The 20,735-nt window shown below is 47.9% G+C and overlaps 1 long non-coding RNA gene across 2 annotated transcripts in view; it reads left to right on the top strand.

Moving 5' to 3' along the window:
- LOC122534338 overlaps positions 1-18,140 on the top strand; it is a 137,702-nt gene extending 119,562 nt beyond the window's left edge. For both annotated transcript variants that reach the window (XR_006307863.1, XR_006307864.1), the window contains one exon: positions 17,477-18,140. This is a non-coding gene — a long non-coding RNA (uncharacterized LOC122534338). The remainder of the gene's footprint in view (positions 1-17,476) is intronic.
- Positions 18,141-20,735: the final 2,595 nt, after the last annotated feature.

The raw sequence follows: 20,735 nt of genomic DNA, 5'->3' as shown, positions 1-20,735 counted from the left end.
GAGAGGCAGTTTTTCAGCAGCTGGAGGAATTAATGTACATTTCGACGAAGACGTCGAGCACGGGAATGAATGCGACCGCGAAGGATTAAATCATTTTCTAGCCGAGGGACGGCTGCAATTTACAATGCTTTCAGTGGTTTTACGACTGTCCGCTTCCATCCGGTCCGATTGCTTTCTTCATTAACAATGCACGCTCGGCTTTTCGTCCGTGTCTGCTTTCATCGAATCGCTCGTGCCCGACGCCACTGCGTATCAGTCGTATCCGCGTTTGGTAATTTCGTTTGTTGCCCAATTTCATACGGTGAAATTCACTTTGAAATCTCGTTGTTTATTTCCTTTTCACGGGCGGCGTTTGAAATTCATCGAAGAGGAGGGAATCAAAGGGAGGCTTAGTCGGCGAGTCCGCGGTGAAAATAAAGTGAAATCGTTGACGACAGGTGTATGCGGGGTAACACGGGGATTATAAGACGGCGATAAAGATTGCGCCCGGTGAAATACGCGGCGGTTTTTCAACGCTAGCGCATTATTAATGCGCGTTTCGTCGAAGACACCCGCGCGGCAGATTAATACGCCGCGACGCACGGTTAAATCACGCCTCCGCCCCGTGTCGCGTTCGTGATTTACAGGCCGTTTAATGGTTTTACGACTGTCCACTTGGGTTACGATTGCCTTCTTCATTAATAAACGACGGTTTCGGTCGCGCGCCGCGTAAATCCTGCCTTCGGCTCGGATAAAAATATATCGCCTTTCCATTTCAGTCGCTCGTCACACCGAAATTACACCGAATGTTTCGCCGCATTCAACATCCAAATACCTTTGCTAACACGTTCCAACATCGTCGACTGTTGTGCGGCTTTTCAATCGGTCCTCCGATATTCCGTTTTAAAGCGCGACGATCAAGTCTTCTCCGTCGAGATGAATTTCAAACAAAGTATTCCCTTCCAGCGAGACTGCCCGATGTTTTTCAATCGCAAACAACGGGGAAGCTACCCCGTTCGTTTCGCAAACTTTCTCCCCGACAAACTCGGCGGAGTGTCGTGGAAAAAACGCCGTCGTCCGTCCCTCGCATCGATCCGGTCAAGTAGCATCCACGGTACACGCACGTACGGCGTGCGCGTGTTTCTTTTCTCTCTTTTTCCTTTTGCCACGGTAATTGTTGACGAGAGGCGAAGTGACCCCGCGGGTACGGCGCGTTAAAAGCGAAAACACACAGAGGTTAATTAATTTACGGCACGGTGGGAGCGACGACGCGACCGCCGGTTCTTGCCGTTCCTCGCAATTAGTATCAGACGACGTTCGTGTGCCGTTTCGCTAATCCACGAATAATAAATATAGACCTGCGAGACCTCGAGATGCTTTCGTCACACGCGCCACCGAGACGAAACGGCGTCCGCGAGAAGAGGGTAGGGGCAGGGGGCGGGAACGAGCGTGAAATTAAAACAGCATCGCCAGGTTTCGTGGCTGGAAACGAAGCCTGTAACGAAACCTGTCGCCTGTTCTTTTGTCCGTGATATTCGCCAACGACCGGACGAGTTTGTCGGAAGAATTCCTCGAAACCGGAACGGAAGGAGAACGCGCGGAAAAAGAAAATGTGATTACCAGCCGGCGCGTGTTCGTACGCTCTCGAAATTTTCGCAGTTAAGCGTACGTTCTCCAAGCTCTCGCGAGCCAAGCCCGAATCAATTTTCTAATGAAATTTGCTTTCTTCTAACTAACGAATCTCGTGCCTCGCGGCGGAGTTGCGGACGGAAGATTGGCGAGCTTGCGCGTTTCGCAGCGGCTCGCCAACGTTCGCGGCACGAGAAAATGGGTAATTCGAAGGTAAATCGAGGTAATTCGAAGACGGATGAATCCTGGGATCCGCGGAGCATGCTTAATAGCACGACGATAAATTACATTAAGATACAACAGGTTCTCGCGCGTAAAAGTCTCCGGGTACATTGTCGGGCTTGCCGCCGGGAATTCCTGCGGCACGCGAACTTTCGTTCGCGCGTTTCACTTCTTACCGCTAAACATCGACAGATCGTCTATACGGTTTTCTAAAATTCACGGAGATCATACGCTTATATCGAGACTACGCCAAATATTGAATACAAAAGATACTTGATATCTTTTCTCACGACAAATTTCAATTACGTATCTTTACGAGAACGACAAATTTCAATTACGTATCTTTACGAGAACGTAAAATATTTTCCAAAAAAAAAAAAGAAAAAAAGGATCAAGCGATCAAGAATAATTTGATAAACATCTAGATCGGCAAATCGTCGTTTGATGAAATTCGTCAAATAACGCTGACGTTGCTTTTTCCGCTGGCATCGACTCGAACAGGACGGATAATCGCTCTGACGAGATTTATTTATCGGATAGGAACGATGAAAGAAGGATAAATAGTTCGGAAGGTGGGAGCTTGCCAAGTTTCATCTATCGAGTATTGTGAAACTGTTTAATGAACGTAACGGATGCGCGCACAGGGTCGGCGTAGTTAATTCCAATTCGGTGGGGGAAGGCCTCCGTTGTGGAAAGACGTGGAATCTCACCGGGCCTCCGAATGAAAAATTACCCGACGTCACGGTTTTCAAATTTCCGCCCGTGGTACATCAATAAAGACGCTGACGATTATTAAGCGGTGCAGGCGCGCGCGCGTGCGCGCACACACACACACACACACACACACACACACACACTCACACATTCGTGCTTGTTACGTAGCATTGTTTCTCGACCGACATTCTGCGCCGATTTCGGGGAGAAAGTGAAATAACGATTGGTTCCACTTAATGACGGGTGACCAGCTGCACTTGAAAATCCTCGATTGTCCACGTATCGACTGCAATTCACAATCGTTCACTCTTTGAAGTTAGACTTTATAATTCACAAAGAAATTGAATTTGAAATTTTCGCGAATTTAAACTTACGACAGTAGCTCGGATAGCTTGGTAAATTGTTCTTGATCACGGACTTATGGATCCTGTGACGTTTTCACGTGAAAAAGAAAATAAAAAAATAGATAGGAAGAATGAAAAGAACGTTGGGCTTTGTAATCGATCGCACAGTGCAACGTACGCTCTGCATTACGACGGCATTAGTCGCGTTTAATATCCATCATTTTGTACATTGATTGTTGCTTTCTGCAGGCAATGTGCTGTCCCGCGGCGAAGACCAGCATCTGCCTACCTATCCTATGTTGGAACAGTGCACGTACAGAGTGCTCGATTAATCGTGCTACACTGGAAATCGTTCATTTCGCCAGAGGAATAGTTTTCATTGTTCCCGGCTAATGCTGGAACGATCGTTCGGATCACCTGACGCGGCGGCGTCGATTCGGTTGTTTCTTTTTTTTTTTTTTTTGTGTGCGTTTTTTTTCACCTTCCATCCATTCGCGAACAATCATCACTTTGCGGTCCGCGTGTATCTCGATTTACCAGACACCCAGTGCGCGCGACCCTATTTTTCTGGCGCGCGTGTGCACGCTGTGCGTTGCACGGACGAGAACGAAGCGCGCAGACCCGACTACAAATCTATAGATCGGTTGGTAGCCGGCGCAAGTAAGCATTCTAAAACATAATGTCAGTAATTAATTGTCTGCCAAGAAATGATGCGGCTATCTCACGCGACCGATGTAAAGCCCTCTCGCGAGCACGATCTTTCTCTCCATCTTGCTCTTCCTTCATCCGCATTCCCCCGTCCTTTTCCCTTCCACGCGTTCGATCCCTCGACCATCCTCCGAGCCCTCTTTCATCTTCGGGCTCTTCCCAGCTGTGCTTCTTCTGCTCTTCGTTCCTTTGTCCGGACTTCTCTCACTCCTGGGCCGGTCCCACCTTTCCGCCTTTCTTTCGATCGGCTAGCCCCGGACTAGCAATGCATTTAAACAATCTCTTTATCGACACTCCGAGCGACACTCCGACCGCTCGTGATAATGAGAGAAAAACATTCCCGCGCGAACGTATTCCATTCTGGATTTTTGCACTGGCCGCGTTCAATCGCGAGTTCCGACATTTCACGCCTCCATTTTCATCGTCATTCGTGTTCTCGCGACTCAAAGAAGATGAATTTTCAAATCATCGTGGTCAATTTCGCGATCGATAGATTGAATCGGGATTTCCTTTAAATCTCGCTCTTCATCCGTGTAACGTATCGTTAATCGCCAATGCTCGATTCTCGAGTGTTTCGCAGTTTTATCGACCTAGCTTCGAAACCTAGTCCGAGTGGGATTGGGACGGAAGATCCCCGAACGGAGGGAAGGTTTTCGCGGGGACCGGTTATCGACACCAGCCTCGACTCGATCCTCCCCCGGTGTCGAAACGTTCAACGGGCCGGATTTAAAAAATTTTTGATCGATCGGGGTCCTGGCGAGCGTCGTGGCGCAGATCCTTCTGGTGGGTCTATGCATTCCATCGCGAGCGAGCGTACAGCACACACACGCACACACACATACACGTGTTCCAGGTCCCAGTTCAGCCCCGTACAATAACTTTACGCGGCCATTGTACAATTTGATAATCATTTTGCCGTTGAAGTCACCCGTTCATTAGCATATTTAATTATGAATATTTAAGATTTTTGGCGCAGCGGGACAGCGTTCTACACGAGAGCCGTTCTCCCGGCGTATTAAAATAAAGCCTGCATGGTGCATGTGGCTCCGTCGTAAATTTCGTCAGACACACAAGGACTGGTTGTTGCTCCGATCTTGCAGCAAAAGACGAGTAAAAAGGTATCTAGAAGACAGGCATACGATACGTATTGCCACTAGCGGCGTAACACGAGGAAAAAAACACGCGTGGGGCCCACCTCTGCACGCGCGTGTGTGCGTACGTGTGCGTGTGCGTGCGCGTGCAGAGCACAACTGGTCGTCGCGCCGTTGGAAAGATCTTTCGTAGGCTTTTCGTATTTTCATTTTCTCTCCGCGCTGACGTCTCTCGCAAACACTCGGAAATCCACGTGAGATGATAGCTGTATCGTCTCGTTTGTTCGTTAACGACCCGGATAAAGAAACGAAACGACGACGGTGGAATCTGGCTCGGGACGTTCAACGCGTATTTAAAAGATACGGTAACTTTGCCCACACGCTCGAATCCTCACCCTCGTGGAACAAACGATTAAGAATCCGAGTGGCGATATAACGTTTCCAACAGATGGACATTCATAATTAAGGGGGATCTCTTACAACGTCCCTTTTTCTATATTTAATTCCCCGCTCCGCGGCGAGTTTCTCCATTTCCGGACAATTCAATCTTTCGCAACTGAACGAGGGAAATTACTTAATACGAGGTAAGCCCGCGAAACGGTCGTGGAAATATTAATTACAAAGCGAGCTTCAAAGTTCATTCCGTAAATTTACATAAGCAGACCGGAGAAAATTCTTTTATTTATCGCGGACCCCATTGTTCCCCGTGGCCTTCCATCGACGTTAACAGAGGAGAACACAATCCACCGGTGTTCTCTCTACCGTCGCGATTTCTGAAGCGAGTTCTTACGCACCAGCTCTCCGCTAGTTTCTCTCTCTCTCTCTCTCTCTCTCTCGTTTCCGTTTAACCTTGTTGCCTCTCTCCTTCTCTCTCTCTCTCTCTCTCTCTCTCTCTTTCTCTCTTTCCCTCCCCTCTCCCCGTCACCCATGCATTATAATAGCGGCATTTTAAAAGGGTACCGGATGAATAAAGTGTGTATAGAGGCTCCTAGCACCTGCAACCCATTATAATGAGAGGGTCTGAACGCCTACTTCTTTAAATAATACGTAATGGGCCCTAATAATTAGTCGGGGGAACATCGGCACGGTGTGTAAAACCGCTGCTGCTCGAAGGACCGAGCAGCGAAAATCATTTACATGCCCGGCCATTTATTCTTTTCTCTTCCTTTTAATTGCCCCTGTCCCTTCAAACGCCAGGCCCATGTTTGATCCCGTAGTTGTTATTATCAGTCGGATCGTCGCTCCGCCGATCGATCATCGATCGCTCATCCTTGTCTCGGATTGTTGTTTGCCGATCGCGTGTCCGACATCGTGTTAACCAACGTTTTCCTACAGGGTAACTCGCTAAACAGTGTGAAACGAGGCGAAAATGTCGTTCGTTCGACAATTTCAATCGTCGCCTGACAATCAAACTGCTGGGGCACTTTAACGCGACAGAAATTGAAAGTGGAAACAGCCCGAAGCTCGTTCGCCTGGCAAAGTTTCGCAAATGTTACAATTGCCGAAGGCATTGTTACAATTGTCGAAAGCGTTGTTTTAATTTCTTTGACGTTGCAACACGTATTTACGATTAGTTACGTGTTACTTTCGCGCAGACGACAAATAAAAGACAAGTGAAAAGTTTCTGTTCTTCGCGGAATGACGGATCGGTTCCCCTCTCTCGTCGCTACAGAATGTTACATCGAATTTTAGACAGTACGAGCCACAAGATTGACCAAAAAAAAAAAGAAAATGTTCAACGAAGCGAGTCGAAATTACAAATCCGCCGAAAAGAAATGAGGAGGACCGAACCCGAGTGACTGAGGTTGGAGCCTGTGTGGATCCTGATTGCCCTCGCTGTCCCCACCTACAAGTCACTTTCGCCGTTCGCGAAATTAAAGATCGCTTTTTACTGTAATTATGGCAGAATCGCGTCTTCGAAATACATCGCCGCGGGGCGCCAACTTAGTGCGGCAGTTAAATAAATATCGCCATAGGCGCCCCATTCGTTTCTTTGGAGGAGGGCCGACGGTGCACGAACCCTCGGGATTAACGCTTCCTGACCATTGTAGCCTTTCTCGTAAACGTCAAGACGTAACGATCTCGCCCTCCATTCTCTCTCTCTCTCTCTCTCTTTCTCTTTCTTTTATTTAATCTCACCTCGACCCACGTGGTCACGGGTGCGTTTACGCACCTTATAAAATCCAATTGAATTTACCGCGTTGTCGACGGTTCGATCGATAATGACGCTTGTAAAGTAAATGCCTGGCTTCGATCTGCCGATGCCCGACGTGGTGCGATATTTTACGAGCTTCCAGCGAACGCCACGTATGCGATTAACGCTTTAACAAATCGCTCTTCGTACGCGATTTTTTTTTCTTCTTTTTCTTTCTTTCGAACCTTCAAACTCTGCATTGTACTCCGAGATTGGAGCAAGTTGCAGGCAAATCATCCCTGAACGAGACTTTTCACAAAGTTTCGCAACGTTGGAAATTTTCTAATTTCGTTCTTGTGCTGCGAGCGTCGCTTGGAAATTCCTGGCCGGTTCTTTTTTTCAAAGAAGTTGGCTTGTTTTCGAGGCCGAAACGAACGAAGAGCCATCGACGTAATAAGAAGCACAAAGTAAGAGTTAATACGAAACGGAGACGGGATACCCGGGCGAGAAGGAGAGACGACGTGGGTGACTTAATAAGAGTCTGTAAATATACAACAACGGCGAAGCTGAACGATATTAAAACCCCGCGTTCCATGACGCGGCCAATCTTTTTTCCAGCGACTCATAAGTCAGAACGCGCGAGGCGCGGCGAGGCGAGGCGAGCGTACACGGGACGAGAGACGAGTTCCCTCTGATCTCGCTTTAATTGCATTTCTCTCGTGGCCAAGTCAGAAAAAGATACTGTCCGACTTAATTCGGCAGAAACGCGCTCGCGCGCCCTTGCGCGCGCGCGTCGGCCCCGGGGCCCGAAAGGAGCGACGGGGAATAGGACCGAACGCTCGCCGCGCCCGCAGAAATCATTCGTCCCCCGATTTATTACTTTTAATTAGTATTAAATTCAATCCTGCCCGTCTCGCCGTAGGTGGCGCGTTTACATCATGTAATTCGTGTGTCTTCCGTTATGGTCATTTTCTTTCTCGTGGCGTGCCCACGCTTTATCAGAGAACGCCGAGTCGTTCCCCTTCGGACACTCCATTATATTCAGTCGGCACGAAACAAATGAAACGCGCGATATCGAACTCCGTACTCCGCGGCGACGTTCACACGTGACAGCGACTATCTAACCTTTGGTACTTGTCTCGCGATACGATGTTTGTCACGTCGCACGACTAGCGAAACGACGAAAGATGGGACTAAGGATTGGCGAAGCAAAACTGTAGAATATATTAAATAACTACTACAATTGCCATCAGAGACATTAAAATAAGAAAAAGAAAAAAAAAGTTAAAAAAACAGAGAAACTGTACGATACAATAGAGTACACAAAGTTTCATTTATTTTGCGAAGAATTTATTTTACTTAAATCTTCCAGAATATTTGTAAGATTTCCAACGACAGTTATAAATTGGTCATTTTGATCACTTTGGCAATTCTAACGACTAATTAAACTGACTGTTATTTACAGTTGTGCAAAATTTATTCGATACTAGATGTTTCTCAATTGTAAAATTGATAGAACGTAAGGCGAACGTGTCGTTAACTATTAATTCAACAAACGCGTACGATTCGTGCAACACTTCCGCAAGTATTTTTTCCAACCTCGCAGAAAGTAGAACGAACCTTTCTCTAATTACGACCATCCAGCACAGGCGGCTGTTGTTCCTGGCGATATTTCAATTTCGGGCGGGAATCTCATTTTCCGCCGGCACATCATTTCCAAAGTCGCAGAACCCCATCATGAATACGTTTTGCTTCCGTCGTTTCTCACGGCTACCACCGCTCCGCGATTTCTCGCCGGCAATCGCTGCGATAATTGCACGTAATCACCGGCGGATGATTGTTTTACCGTTTCGCCAAATGCCAGGCGTTCGCGCGCGATAAGCTCTCGCAAACGCAATTAGCCCCGTCCACAGGCGGCTTCGACACACACACACACACACACACACACACACACACACACAGAGTTGCTCATTGCTCGCGAATCAACCGATCGGCTTTCGGAGAATTCCATTGCTTTGTTTCGCCCATTTTCCTTTCCCATTCCCATCCCCGTGTCCTTAACGAGGCGAAGACGAATTTATCGGGTGGTTCGCGTGAAAAAGGAACGCGTATTATCTAAGATTACGCGCATGGGTCTCTGTGCGTTAGCAGGGCCGTAATCACGTTGATGTCACCGGGCCCGAACGTTGCCCGCTACCTACGACTTAGTAGAGAGTTTAACGGGGATTTTATCCTGAGCCTGGCTTAGGCTCCCGGCTGCTGATGCACGATTGTTTGTAGAAATATTCTTCCGGCCGTTATTTACACGCCTATCAAAACGTCCGAGTAGAGTAGCCTCGGCGTAAGCTGGTTTCATGGCCAGTTTGTCCCTACGCTCTGTCCACCTATCTATCCTTCGTGGGAGATCGCAGGATTACGGAAGGCACGTTACGATTCGCTCCTGAACGTTGCCCGGCGTTACAGCGCCGCGAAATCGCGTGTTATCGTTAAATATCCGATCATCGTCGTCGTCATCCTTATTGCGCGCTCGGGTAACGTTGCCGGGATGCAGTTTTGGCGTGTTGCAGGGATTACGATGCGATTTTGCGCGCAAATATGCGCAGGGAGCGAAGAACAGGAAGCCACTTCGAGTAAATTCCCGCGTTTATCGAACAAATTTTACGCTCAGTGCTCTAATTTTATTTACTACTTGACAAAACACAGCAAGATTCCCATCGAAAAATTGAAAATTCCAGCTGGTTCGATTTGCAATTGTGTAAAAAATATTTTCAGCTAATGTTCCTGATATTCGATTCGCAATTCTCGCGAATTTCAATGGAGATTAATAAGCGAGACAGCCATTGTCGCCAGAAGTATCTCACTCTATTTTTCCTCGAGGTTACGCCACCTCTCTCTCGCCCTCACCCTCCCCCGCCGTTCTCCCCGGGACGACGAAATTTTTGTTTATGTTTAGTTTAATTAAACTCACGCTCTCTCCGCAGACGCGCAAAATTGTATCTCGCGGCCGGAAAACTCGCAACGCCCGGAGTTTTGGAGGTTTAATTAATTCGAGCTTTTTAGAGCTCGGTAATTAGGAAATCGCGGCGGCCCGTTTCGCGGTGCGTGAGAACGCGAGCCTCGCCGCGCCATTTCGTTCGCGTCCCCTCCCTGATTATAAACGTAACGTTTACCGTGGTTTCTAGGACATGGCCGTTACTCTCCTCTCTTCGAAGATTTCCTCCGTCGCAGGTGACAAACTCGAGCGCGTACGATAGAACAATTGGAATTTTTTCGTAAAGCTCGATCGTGTACATACACGTGAAAACAACGAGGCTAGTCGGTTGCCGGAACTATCGTTAAAAATTAAACTGAAAACCGGGCTGCCGTTCAGCCCGAGACGAGGCTCGAGGTTCACCGCTTAAGAGAGAGAAAAAGAAAAAGAGAGAAAGAGAGAGAGATTGAGAGAGAGAGCGAAGAAATAAAAACGAAAGGGCGAAAAAAGAAAAGATTTTTAAAGGTGGAAGAACCGTGGCCACGGCGCACCTACAACGGCAGGCTTAAATCTGATTTAAGTCATATACCGTGTCGCGATGTTTCTGCCGAAAAAAGACAAGGATCCCTCCCTGTGAGCTACCTTAAATTTACATCAAACTATACGCGCTTTAATCCGGGAATGCGGCGGTCCCGCTCGTTCGCTGGCTACCTCCGCTGGCTCCGCTCGTTCGGCTGGCTTTGCCCAGGTTGATGTTCTCGCGCGTGAGAGAGAAAGAGAGAGAGAGAGAGAGAGAGAGAAACCCCCTAGCCGAACCAGATGCACACACCGAACGAAGGACGCATCATTGGACGCAGCCAGGCCTACCCGTATCTCGCCTTTTAATCTTATTACGGGCCTCGGACGGAAGATACGCCCGAGACGTATCATTTTCGCCTTCGCCTAATTTATCACTTTCCATAAACTGCTCGGCCTCTAAGCGCGGATTCCGTAACGCCGATGATAAATCGCCCGCGAAACGGATCGGCCAACCGATATGCCCCAAAGTGCCCGAGTCACCGAGGGAAATGTCGGTGTAGCTGAAAATCGTCGCGGCGGAAGGGTACACAGGTTGGGCAACCTGTCGGTAATGGTGAAAGTAGGTTTAACTCTCACGTGCCGTTATTGGGTCATCCGTTGGACTGTAATTCAAGGTTTTGAATCGTTCGACTTTGAAATTTTTTTGTTTTTCTTTTATTTTATTTTCAAGGTTGAAGAAGAGTGAACGCGCGCCGAGATACGCAAGAATAGAATGAAGGAGTGATAAGAATAAAAACGAAGGAGGTTGGGTGCTCAGGTTTATTCAGGTTGCGCAACGACTCTTGCGCTGGGTATTAAAGTGCAACGCGCCATGTTGTTCGGGCTACACGGCCAATTAAAATCAATCGCAGCCAGCGATTTTTAATCGTTGTTCGCGCCACGTATCGCCGGTTAAATTGAGTATCGAGTACAGAGGAGAGTAGAGAAACCGCGAGATGGTAGACAGTGGCGAGAGGAGGAGGAGAGGCAGGGGGGAAGGGGGTAACGAGCGGTAGGTATCGTTCATGCGCTGTAGCAACCCGAGCGAACGTGCACGAGGAAGCTTGATTAGCTCCGCGATTAATTCGCTTAGGCAACAGAAGCGTCGACTGAAAACTCTCGTCTCTCGGCTACGGATTTCGCGAACACGACGCGCTCTCGGCGCTCTCGGCGAGCTTATCTCCGCTTGTATAATCGTTCCTTCCCCCGCGATAAATTAATGCCGTAGGAGTGGCTCCGGACGTGGTTACCGCGTCGATACTTTTGATCGAGCTTTTAATAACGACCCCGCGACCTCGAGTTCATTCTACTTATAAATTGAAACGTGGCTCTGAGATTTCTTTCCTGCCGAGCAAACTTCAACGTCCCGAGATAAGTTCGCGGCTCTGACTTATTTAATTCCACCATCGCCAAATATATGCGATCCGTGTACCGCGAGTATTACGTACCCGAGCCGTACGACCCACACACGGTCATCGCACAGTCGTGAGTTAAATGTGTGACGAGGCGGGGCGATCTTGTTGCGAGGGTGAAGAAGAGGAGAGAAAAAAAAAAAAAAAAAAGGGAAAGGAAATTCAATCGCTGGCCGTAAATAATTGACCATTCTTGTTGCGCGGGATGTTGCGCGTTCAATATCGGCGAAACGGGATTTTCGTAGGCTGATCCGGAGGGTAGAGGGCGGCGGTACAGTACTATATGCGGCGACGTGTATCCCTGACGGTGCGGCGGCGGCGGAGGTGCGCGGCGCACGGTCGACGTGAGGCGGAGGCGTCAAGCTTAAGGCCTTAAAGCCCGTGCAAAAAGGTCGTAAAACAAAGGAAGGCCCTATTTAATAAGATTACCGCGTCTCGAGGAGATTGTGTTGCCCGACTCTCGAGTATCGGATAACGTAAGCTACCTAAGGGGCAACGTTATGCGAGCGGAGAAAGAGGACGCTCGGAGGTGGAGGGTGACAGGACGGAACCGGCGTGAATACTTAATCGTTCTATTTTAAACATCGCATTAGCGTCGTTCCCTCGGCGACGAATTCTTTTGCTCCGTCGCGATTTACCACATGCCAAGCGGAAGGGAGAGAGACAGAGGAGAAGGTAAAGGGGAGGGAAAGAAGATGGGGGAAAAAGAAAGAAGTAGAAATCGGCCTGTGTTTCTCCGGGTTGCGTAACAACGGGTTCCGCGGGAATCGCTGGCACCAACGCAGGCTGCGGCTCCAAACGACCAGAATCTCCGCGCTTTAAATCGCGACAAAGCCACCTCGGCTCCGCGCTCAAGGATGAACACCCGAGCGAGTTCAAGGTATTTACGCGAAAATAAAGTCTCGTAACGATATAATGCGTAACGTTGGTAACGATGATAAAACCGACGCGGACGTTGAAGTGGAAGGAAGAGTGGCAGAGCAAGGGGGAGGACGGCGAGAGGGAGAGCGAACGTATTTCTTGCCGACGCGCACGGTCCGCCGCAAATTGCGGGTTGAAACACGGAGGGGAGGAGAGGAAGGGGTAGCGAATATAAGTAAAGAATAAAGAGCAAAGATGGAAGAACGGTGAAGTATTCAACAGAATTGTAGCGCGTACAACGTTACATTATATCCTTGATCGTATATTCCGCTACGTAGCTGAAAAACTCCTCCAAGCCGGCGATATAAGCGGCTTTTCTCTTTGCCCTGTTTCGCCTCGACGTCCCTCGACCGTGCCTGTTAGGTCCTCACTCCCTTTTTTCTTTTTTTTTTTTTCCTTTTTCTTTTTTTCATTCCCTCTAGCGCTCGTCTTCCCTCTCTCCTTCGCTCCCTTTCCCCCTTGGCTGAATTAACGTACGACTTCCGGCCGCGAATTGTCTCGTATGCGAGCGGCGCATAATCTCCGAACGAGACTGCTCCTTTGTTAGCTTGTCTTTAGACCGAGTGGTAACGCGAGTAAAATAAACTCGGGGAGCGGGGAGATTTTTTTAGGAGCTTTTAAAAACCATTCGCGCATCGAGGCGTAATAAAGGAATTTTTTTCTCCACGAAATTACCACCATCTCCTCGAGCGAGCTTCAAACTTCTCCCCGGTTGTGCCCTAGTTCCCGGTTAAGTCCCTGTGCCGGCGGAATATACGTGTACACGCCGAGACGTTCGAGCACGAGGCGGCGCGACACTCGTTGAGTCGCCGACGTTTCCTTACAAATGACGCGCGTCGCGCGGTTCCCCGGGCGAATTAAAAGGACACCAAGTGGTGGTAGGAGCCTCGTTACCTCGTCGGCGAAGACGCGGCGAGCAAGAGCGAAACTATTTACGACCACCTTGGAAACAAACAATCGGCCAGCAACGAGTTAATAGGCGCGTTGATCACGTGGAACAAGATTTTCGATCAACGGTTTTATCGGGCGGTCGAATCGCCGGTCGTCGTCGGCCGGTTTTTTTCAAGCGGGAGATTGAGCCAATTAAAAATGAGTCTTGGCCCCAAGAGTTTGCCAACCAGAGAATGCAACAAGGTTTCAGGAGAAATCTTCGGGAGAGAGAGAACGGCCGTCACGCATTGTCGCGGTTTTATCCAAACGACGAAAGTCGTGGTTCCTTCCCTCGGAAAGGGAGAGGACACGGCGGATGGCTGGTCTCGGTTAATGGCTACGTCAAGACCGCGTGGCAACATTTTTGGCCAATGTTTTATCGCTTCGCGATAATCCCTTTTGGCCTTCACGCTTTAATTCATCCCGCGACCAATCTCGCAGTAAGAGCGAGTAGACCGCTCGCTAATGGCGGCTCGGGTAAAAGTGAAACTGCAACCGGATCAACGGAGGCGACACACGTTGTTGCAGGCCCCGTGGCCCCCGATACATCTCGGATGCATTAAGCTTGTCTTACCTGGCGCGCGGGACTGTCGCGAACGACCGATTAATCCCGGGATAAGAATTCCCCCGGTATAAATGGATTGAGAACCGATGCGCGCGAGCGAGCGCACGCTCGCTACTTCCCTTGGCCCCTCTCTCCCGATTCCTCTCTCTCTCTCTCTCTCTCTGGCTTTACCTCGTTCGTTCAGCCCCGTATCTACCGGCCGTGAGAGCTTAGATTTTGCATACCGAAGGGGTAACCAATGGGATTAAACCGCAGGAACCTTTAAGTGCATGCCATTCCGCCGCCGCGCGTGAAATCCACGCGATATTATTTCGGGAATTTATGGAAATGCCCGCGGCATACCCGACTTCTTTAGTTTTTGCCGATGATAAAACGATCGGGGCGCGCGGCTGCCCGTTCCGGATAAAAATCACCTAATGCGAGCGGAATAATCGTTGTCTTCTCCCTGTCTTTGAATTCGACGTTCCGCCGTTTCTTTTTTTTTTTTTTTTTTTTTTTTTTTTTTTTCTTTTTCTTTTTTTCCAAAACACAAGGTGCAACGAATTCGGCAGCTGGATTCTGGCAATTGGTAACATTTTCATTTTAATTTCTTTCGTCCTTCCACCGTAACGATAAGTTGCGTTAATAAGAAGAAACTGTTATCTTTTAAAGATTGATGCTTATCTCTCGCATCGTGGAAGGTTCTGCCACGAGGAATATATCATTACTCCATTAATACGGGTATCCAGTTCTCATTGGTGAAAAATACACCTACACGCAGAGAGAGAAAGAGAGACAGAGACAGCAAATCCTCGATTAAAGATCACTCGTGTTATTTCTCACTCCGCTGTCTATTCCTCTCTCTAACGTTCGGATCTTCGCGATCGTCCAACACCGGCCTGGCATCTCCAGGAGGAAGACTACTCGGGTATCTCGCAATACCGCGTAACTGATAGGATTAAGATCGGCCGATGGTCTCGGTCTAGCGAGCTTAGATCGGATTCTTAGCGCGGGATCTTAGCTCGTAATTACTCGAGGAAGGAAAAGAGAATATTTTCCTCGCGTGTCATTCGGCTGTTGCTCTCGAGCGAGCGTTCGCCTCTCATTAGCATAATCGAGACGAGGGGTCGAGCGGTGGCAACCGTTTTCAAATCGAAGTTATTCGTTTGTCGACGATCGACGCGGAAACACGAATCGAGGCGAGGCGAGACGCGCACCAGGGACCGAAGAGACGAGATACCGAATCTCTCGATAATCCCGCGAGACGAGGAAACCATTCGAGGGGAAAAGCGAGTTCTCCGCGTGACGAAGCACGAGAGACGGTTGATCCTTTATTTAGGTGTTGTCGCGTAATCGCAGCGCAACACCGCGAAAAGCTCGAAAGACTGGCTCGATTTCATTCGCAGCCTTCGCGTCTTCGCGTTGCAGAATGATCGTAAACGTCCGGATCGGTAACGATCGAGCGCGTCCATACTCGTCGATACACACTCACGGCCGTGCCGCGGCGATAAAGAATCGCGGATTAACGAGCGCGCTATTGTAAAATAACGCGAAGAAGTTTACGTCGAGGTTTGATAAACGATCGCCCGATAAAATGTAAAACTGGGGGGGATTTATGCGCTGCTTTCTGCGAGCTTTCGATTTTTCGGGGATTATTACGGTTGATTTATAAGGGGCTCCGTAGGAAGTCGCGCTTTTATACCCCGGCGGCCAGCGAGGAGAGGCGTTCGAATTGTAAATTCAATTTAACCTCGATAAAGTAATTAAAGACAGGAGCTAGTTTCTCATTTTTCAACGTCGCGGTAAATAATCTTTGTTTCCGAGAATTCTTAAATATCGAATGCCCCACCCCTTCTCCTCTCCCCGGCGCTCCAATTCCGCTTTCGCAACGCGCCGTTTGATTGACGTTTCTTCATCAATTATTCGAGTAGCGCAATGGAAATTCCGTCGAATCCGCGATAGATCGAAGATTGCTAGTCTTCGTAGAATTTTAAGTTATACTTCCTTTCTTTTTTTTTTTTTTTTTTTTTTGTTCCTTTCGGCAGCGGTAATTAAGGCTCATTCGACTGTCAGACGGGCTTTATTAATTATAATTTGATCCTTTATTACTGGCTACGGATAATTAACTGTGTGAACGAGTGTGACGTAATTCGTCCCATTTAGAGGAGCCAACTTCTATCAAAGAAGACCGCGCGAAGCCTGATGTTCGATTTAGCAGCAACTTGCTATTTATCTCTAGAAGATTCTCTGTTCTTCAAAATTTCCTCTTCCTCTTCCCGGAATCACACAACACGAAATGCTGGATAACGACGTCGTTTTTAATAAATCACCTATTCGCTTAGCGGACGAATCGTGATTGTTTCATTTATTTAAAGGCTGCCCCGATACACTTGAGTCGATACACGTGAAAAAAAACGCGAGTAGAGAGTAACACGACTAAAATATATTTATATATAAGTGAATGATATAAGTGAAAACACGGCCGCGCAAATAAATTGGCAATCCGACTTTACAGGGATTCTCGTGACTTTTACGATCGACCGACTAGAATCAGAACGACTAACGAATACAGAGAAACCCGCACGTGAAATTTGTGTATATATATATGTGTGTGTGTACACCTGCACGTGCGGGACAATCGTTGTGAACGTGAGCGTACTCTAGCGTCGGCTGAGATGTTCAAAACAACCTCAAATACATCGTATTCACGTCCAATCTGACGAACCGTCGCGTACGTAGTAAATCGCGTGAGATGAAAATTTATCACAAGGTATTTATCATCTCAGAGACGAACCAGACTTTCTGGCCACCGCTCGGGTTGTCGCTTTTCTACCGATGCCAGGTTATTTATGCCTAAAGTCGTAGTTGAAACGTAGTTTGAGTCGTGAAAGGATCACGGGGAAGGAATTAAGGCCAGCAGCATCGTTTTCGACGATCAGCGGCCGCGTGCTCGCGATTAAGATCAAGGTTAATATCCTGCGGTACTCGGAACGGTTTCGAGGAGCCAGAAACGAACGTTCCGTGATTCAGGCGACGTTTCGAAAGCGCGATCAGTCTGTTTTTGCGTCGCATGATCGAACATCGGCGGTTGCAGCTGTCCGAGTGAACGATGGTAGTCCGAGAACGCGATTCGCGATTCGCCGAGGGAATCGAGCGACCATTGCTGCCGATCGCGCGACTGATCTTTCCCTCGTCTGGAACGTGAAACTCGCACGGAAATACGATTCGGGAAAGAATCGGATATCACGGGGAAAAAATGATACATTTTACTATGCGATTCAATTTCTTCTACTGCTTTTTTGTTTCTTTCTATTTGCAGCCGAGCGAGAGATACGACTTGTCCCAGATGTCCCTGTGCAATTTACAAAAATAAAAAGTGAAGGAATACAGAGAGAAGGAAAAAAATACGAGTGGAAACACGGAACAGCGTATGATTTAAAGGTGGAAGCTTGATTGGGAAATATAGCGGTGGAGAATAAACTCGACCATCATTCGATAGTTGATATGTATTATACGTGCCTGTATAAGGTACAACCGAGTTCCGCGTTTAGTTTTCCCGCAACTCGAGACGGATCCTAAAGCCACAGGCACGATTTCGTAGCTGTGCGCGCGTACAACTTGTAAGCGCATTAATTAAACCGATACGTTTCAAGACTGGTCTTTGATTAATCACGCCACATTCCATCCGCTCCGTTTTGAGAAAGCCGCTGAATAATCCCCCCGGCGAGTAAGACACGCTCGTGACCCGCAGCAAACAACACAATGGAATAACTGAATCTGGGTATCGATGATCGATAGCTTCGGATCTGATTCGACCCCGCGGTCGCCTCGCAAGAAGGAGTCGACGCCCACGCGACCTGTCGATCTTAAACGTACAACAAATATCGATTTCCCCGCCGAATCGACCTCGACCGATACTCCGTTAATTTTACTTGTTGCCTAGATTCCTTTTCGTCGACCTCGTTTCGATTGCAAAGCTACGTAGGGAAGAAATCATTCGCATTCGTTGTAAATCAGTACACTGGGAAATCAGCATCGTTTTAATTAGGCAACACTGTCGATCCGGAGAACGAGCGATTCAATACGCGTGCATCGATCGAGGAACAGACCACGTGATATTTAGACATGCACGGTCTACGTCGCCAAATTTTACTAATCAGTTCACGCTTACACGATGGCTTACGCTTTTCCATTCTCTATATTTAATTAGATTTCGAATGAATAACCTTCCTTTTGCAAATCTTCCTCGCGGAAAGTTCTGAATTCTTAATTCTAATTTCTTTCTGTCCTTTTCACGTCTCTTTGACTTTAAAATTCTAATCCCCTTTCCCTGGTTTCAAGCTCGGCACGGAACGATTTTTTCCGACAATTGGATAGGATTCGACAAAAGGCCTGCCGCTCTTCACGGAACAATAAATACGTCGTTATCGGACAACGGGCGACGGTTGTGTGCGTCAGTCATCGAAACGCGTGCACGGGATCGTAATTAACGCGATCCAATCAGGAAATTCGCGCAAAAATCGCTTGCCCCCAAGCGACGATCCGCAAAAAAATCCGATCGGCGACGATGATTGTGCTTCACCCTCCTTCCCCGTGCACGGCAATCGAGCTCACCGGTTGATGATCCCGGTGCTCGACGATGATTTACACCGTGAAATGCACAGTCACGCTGGTAACGCCGGTAGCATGATGGAACGTTAATACACTGCAAGTAGTCGAGCCATCAGTTTGTGACGTGTACCTTTGATTGTATTCCGAGTTCGTGCTCGCTCGCGTCTGTACTATTATTGCACGCGGCGTTTTTCGGGCCCGCCTCTCTTCTCGCTGTTTCCCGCGTACCGTACGTTATTTCAGTATACACTCTCGTCTATGAGCATCGAGCTATTTCCTAGTTTTGTGGACAAAGCTTCGCCGCGCTGTGATTTCTACGTTTAAAAACAAAATGCAGGAATTTCTATGTGATACATTGGTCGACAATTTAAAGTTGAACTGTATGAATCCTTTATTTATTCTCAAGATTCTACAGTCTCTATGTAATGTGTCTTCATATAAATTTCAAAGTTCTTTGCGAACAGTTAATCGGTTAATCAATAGAAATTGAACGTACAAATTCTTTATTTATTTCGAGAATTCTGCAATCTCTACATATCTTGGCGTGAATTTCAAAATACCTGCGAGCAAGAGTGCACGTTTCCTAAATCGTTTGTTATACTCTCAAGTGACAAAGATTCACGGAGAAAAAAGTGTACGATTTCTTAGACATCTCGTCTCAAAAGGATTTGCGTCATTACAGCCATCTGTCTCGTAACGACACCAAATTCCACGGAAAGAAAGACGTTTCGCGTTCGTTCGCGAAACAACACAGAAACTTTCACCGCAGCGTTCTTCTTTTTCTTTTTTTCTTCGCGAAGAAATTGCAATCGAAGTTCGAATGGCCGATCCTATGGTAAATTATTGCTCGATAACCGTGGCAACGAAAGTCTCACGCTGTACTTAAACGACAATTTAGTCCGGATGCTCGGCGAGCCGACGTTTAACCGATGTATTTTAATTTCCATCGATCGCGCGCGCTAAACCGCCACTTACATTGGCCGAGGGCGCCGATTACCTTTATCGCGTCGGATCCTTTAAGCCGGCTTCCAGATTGATCAGTTCCAATTTTCACACGCGAGCTACGAAGTCTAGCAATTGCCTAGCAACATGTATGTACATACACGCTAAATCGATTGTGTACAAAATTAAATCGTTGCGTGCAATAATAACGAGGTCCATAAAAAAAAAAAAAAGAAATAACATCCAAAAATGATCGAACATTTTGGAAAAAGGTAGGCACGGCTGATCGTTGAAAGTGGAAGTCAAAACGAAAGAGTGACCAGTGACGTCACTTTCAACATCGACAGAAGGTTCAACCGATCCTTTTTCTTTGCTCGTTCGTATTTTGTCTCCACACGTTCTTTATCTTAATTCCTGCAGACCCCTCCGTTTCGCGAAAAGGCATTTAGACTGGCATGAAAATATCTCTCCTCCGGCTTGTCGCTGATATCCGAAAGTTTCGCAGGGGCAAGAGAGAGGACGAGAGCTAAAGAGTGCGTGTCCGGTTAAAAGCGGTTCCCAAAGAATCATTACTCGGCCGAGGCGGCTTTGTACCGGGCTTGTCGCGCTAAGTTCATACTTTATGCGCGCAAAGTAGAAATTATTGTCCGAAACTTATTCAAATACATCGAGATAAGAGGGACAACCGGTTCGTCAGGATCAGCGTAGGGGTTAAGCTACAATGTATCGCGCGTGCGGGAGGAGTGTACGAGAGCCGAGCTCTCGGGACCTGGGCTAGGTTTTTAAACCGGAATTATTCGTAACAATGTTACGTTGTCCGCGGTCTCCACGGAATCCGCCGCTCGAAATGCGTGTTTCACGGATAGAACACGTGCGGCGAACGTTACTGTCTCACGCCGTCGAAATACGATGACAGCGAGGCCGTGAGCCTCGGGAAATAAACGCTCGGATAAACAAAGAATGCAGCCCTTCCGAAACGCGAGAAACCCTCGCCACCTTTTCGGATCGCCACGGAATTCCTTTCC

The sequence above is a fragment of the Frieseomelitta varia genome, unplaced genomic scaffold (genome assembly GCF_011392965.1).
Source record: "Frieseomelitta varia isolate USP_RPSP 00005682 unplaced genomic scaffold, Fvar_1.2 scaffold_587, whole genome shotgun sequence".
In the NCBI taxonomy this organism is placed as follows: Eukaryota; Metazoa; Arthropoda; class Insecta; order Hymenoptera; family Apidae; genus Frieseomelitta; species Frieseomelitta varia.
Note: the sequence above shows the minus strand (reverse complement) of the source record. Positions and strands in the feature narration are given on the sequence as shown.